This window comes from Papaver somniferum, chromosome 10, assembly GCF_003573695.1.
Source record: "Papaver somniferum cultivar HN1 chromosome 10, ASM357369v1, whole genome shotgun sequence".
Classification (NCBI taxonomy): Eukaryota; Viridiplantae; Streptophyta; class Magnoliopsida; order Ranunculales; family Papaveraceae; genus Papaver; species Papaver somniferum.
In genome coordinates, this window is record NC_039367.1 from 132,862,093 (window position 1) to 132,866,651 (window position 4,559).

Consider the following 4,559-nt stretch of genomic DNA (forward strand, 5'->3'; position numbering starts at 1 on the left):
AAGATGACATCAGATATGAGCGGTCCTGTCATGGAGACTCCTACACTGGGGACTGATCCTCACAACGATCCTCCTCAATTCAATATCTTCACTATGAACCAGAGGCCGGTGGATCAGGAAGCGGCTTCTCTAGTGGAAAGTTTATGCGAACTTTTACACCTCTCGAAGAGTCAGCGGGCGGAGACGTTTGCTGCAATCAACCAGAGGAAGGTCACAACCGTGCCCTACATGTTACCGCACGCATCAAGGATTCAGAGTTCAAGAGGTCCCCCAATGTTTAGAGTTGGTCATAAAAATTACTCGATCATACCATCTCAGGTGATTACTTAAGATTGATTTCACTAATAAAATTCAAACCAATACAAAAGTCAGGCCTTGTGAATAGTTTTACCAAGAACATAAACAAGTCATGAGAGGTTATATTAAACACACATATTGGTAATTCAAAAGATATGCAATGAATAACAATACCAGTAAGCCTAGCGATTTCCCTTTCGATTCACAAAACAAGTTTATGAATATACTACCTTTAAACGAATGTAAAACATTGTTTCCTAGGACGAAATCTTCACCTCATACCCATACATAATCACAATAGCATTCAAAAAATTATGTCGATGTCTTATATACGAATTTCAAAAGATAAGCGTTATACTTCGTATTGTATTCCTTAATACTACGTCTAACTAGAGTATAATCATTCATAGCTTCGCAGTTATATTTTCAATATGCACGACTTGAAAGATACGTCAGGGAATGAAACAGTTCAAGTCAAATATTACTAACCTCAAGTGGAAGGATGATGTCGTCGTTGTAGCTCCTTACTTCTTCACATTCTTCAAGTCTTCACGTAGTACTTGTAATGTCTCATATCCTAATACTTTCAAGCTAACCTATACGAAGTTGACTCTAGCATATAATCAAGCGACTCTTTAAATGATTTTTGGTTCACTAAAATATGACAACCAAACTTGACATACCAACGCTTGGTGGGTTCAACCGAGCTATGCTCTAACAGTAACAATGGCATGTTCTAACTTACCTCACGCAGTTGATGGATTTTTTAGGATTGACTGGATACTATAGAAAATTTGTCAAACATGATGGCATTATAAGTAAACCACTTGCTGACCTCTTGAAAAAGAATGTTTTTCATTGGTCTCCTATTGCAGATGAATCTTTTCAATCACTCAAAAGAGCAATGTGCACTACTCCTGTTCTAGATTTACCAGACTTCAACAAACCATTTGTGGTAGAAACTGATGCTTGTTTTGTGGGTGTTGGGGCTGTTTTAATGCAAGAAGGTAGAGTAATTAGCTATCACAGCAAACCACTTGGTCCTAAATCCCCAAGACTCTTTACTTATGATAAAGAGCTCTTAGCTGTTATGATGGAAGTAAAAAAGTGGAGACATAACTTATTTGGACATCATTTTACCATCAATACTGACCAACAAGGCATCAAATACTTCATGGAGAAGAAAATCACAACATTTCTGCAACAGAGATGGCTTATGAAGTTACAAGGATTTAATTACACTATCAGTTACAAAAAACGCATGGAAAATAAAGCTGCAGATGCTCTATCAAGACTAGCTTCTTCTGCTTGCAATGCCATATCTGTTTCGCAACCTACTTCGGCTCAAGAAATCATTCAAAGCTATAACAAAGATGATTGATCCACTCAAGTGATTCCATAATTACAGGTAGCTGCTACTTCAATCCCAAATTATACTTAATTTGAGGGCATTCTGAGGTACAGGGGAAGAATTTATGTGGTTACAAAGAACAATGTGAGATACTTTATTTTGAAGTTTGTTCACTCTTCTGCAGTTGGTGGGCATTCTGGTATGCAAGGTAGCTACATGATAGCCAAGAACTATTTCTATTGGAAAGGCCTTAAAAAGGATATGCTTCTCTTTGTTAGGTATTGCGATATTTGTCAAAGAAATAAAGGGGAACATACATTTCCTGTTGGTCTCTTACATCCTCTTCCAGTCCCTACACAAGCTTGGCAACATATCACTATGGATTTTACTGAAGGGTTGCCTCTAACAAATAAAAAGGATGATATTATTGTTGTGCTTGATAGGCTTACCAAGTATATCCATTTCACTGGTTTAACTCAGTACCCCTTTACAACTTCTACTGTTGCTCATGAGTTCTTGAATACTGTGTTCAAATTACATGTTCTTTTATCTTTAATTATATCAGATAGAGACAAGATTTTTACAAGCAACTTTTGGCAAGAACTGTTCAAGGCATTAGGAACCAATTTACAGCTGAGTTCTGCATATCATCCTCAAACAAATGGTCATAATGAGAGAGTAAATTCATGCTTGGAAAATTACCTCAGATGCATGACTGGTTACCAACCCAAGCATTGTCTCAAATGGCTCTCCTTGTCAAAGTTTTGGTTTAATACCAATCATCACATCATCCTCAATATGATCAATTCAAGTCCCTATATTGTTAATCTCCACCACATCTTGCCTTTCCTAATGAGGTACTTACTTCAGTAGCTGCTGCTGAAGATGAACTCCACCAAAGAGATGTTATGCTAGAATTATTGAGAGACTCTCTACGTAAAACACATGAAAGAATGAAAGTGTTTTCTAATAAAAAAAAATAATGGATCAAATTTTTGAAGTAGGTGACTTGGTCTATCTAAAGCACCATCCATATAGACAATCTTCCATTCCATTGTGCAGGAACTTCAAGTTATCAACGCGCTACTATGGACCTTTTCTTGTGATTTCCAAGGTAGGTCAGGTAGCTTACAAGCTGAAACTCCCTACTTCTTCTCAAATCCACCCTGTCTTCCATGTCTCTCAGCTGAAGAAACGCATTGGAGCTGCTGCATTCGTTGCACCAACCTTGCCACATACTGATGTTGCAGGTGAGATTATCCTCAAGCCAGTTGTCATGTTGGGTACACGAGAATCACTCGTGGCCGTAATATTGTTCCTCAGATGTTGATACAATGGTCACACACTATACCAGCTGATGCTATGTGGGAGGACTTTGCCAATATCAGAGCTCACTTTCCAAAGTTTCATCCTTGAGGACAAGGATGGTCTGAAGATGAGCGTAATGTCATGTACCGGTTTTGTGTGGCTTCCCTTAGTAGATTTTGGGATGCCTCGAGTAGTGAATTAGAGACATTGTTACTTAAAATGTTTGTTAATTAGTTACTTAAGTTTTAAGATAATTAATTATTTGTGGTGCTGGACGGCCCACGTGTAAGGAGTATATGTGTAGTCGCTTTTATTTTAGGGTTTCACTCTCTATTTATTGATTTAGCCTTTCTTGTAATGAACATATGATGAAAGAATAAAAAATATTGAACTCAATAAAGTTTTATAGGTTAATTGAATAGCTTGTGTCATTGATTAACCAAGTACAACAACCTTCAATCACAAATTTGTCAATAGCATCAAGCAGTGGACGTATGACACCATTAATATGTTCTGTATATATAAGATATTATGATTTGCTTGGGGTTTTAATACCAAGAAACCTCGTTCCGTCTTGAAGGGAAGTTGATGCTAAGTTCAGATTCTCCATGGTAGTGATATGGAAAGAGGGAGAGATATCAAATTGAGGACCAGTTAGGAATCTAAAGGAGAAACTTGTATGGAGAATTAATGCATCACTGTCTTGTGAGCATGGGGAATATTCCAAGCTCACCGAAAGGTAAAGGAAAGGAATATGTAAATCTCAGAAGTGAACCGTTGCCTTTATGTGCTATTGTGATGGTTTTGGAGGAATTGATTTAGCAAGTTTGGCAGATTTTCGTTAGAAAAGAAGGGTTTTGGTACTTCAGCTTATACACCCTCTTAAACTTCTCTCAGCATACTTTACAAAGACAAACGTTCATCACTTTTTTACATGTGTCAGAGCCTGAATGAAATGTGTCAATACAAACAACTGATTAAGGTGAAAAATCTGGATAACAGTAGTTGTTTCACCTATTTTTCACTTTAGTTTAGGGCTAACCATCATTTTACTCTCTATAGTCGTAGGGTAATATAGACTTCTCAATAACTAGGTTACATAAACGTGAGGTCGAGAGTTCGATTCTTCACGATGATAAGTCCTTGGCCTTGACCAATCCCATGAAATTAAAATTAACCAACTAAGAATGTGCTAGCTGCAATCAGTGCCTCTCAAGCCAGTGTTTGTTGGACTATAAACAAATAACATTATAAGTGATTGTCTATTTAGATTGAAGTTAATAAGTCGATGGATATGTACGCCAGTTCCAAGGGAAGCTAATTCCAGAGTTGATACCCTTGCAAAACATTCAAGGAATAATGTACTAGTTGGTGATGTTTGGTTTAGTTCTCCACCGGTTATGATCCTAATTATCCAACCAATCCCATGAATTGGCCAGGTGCTCTAAAAATCCTAGAAACTGCGGTCTGTAAAAAAATATTATTTATATATATATATATATACTCCATACGTTCCATTTTACTTGATGTTGTAGAGTTTTTCATCCAGATTAAGGAACATTATATATATATATACCTTTTAAAAAAATTAAATGACCTAATT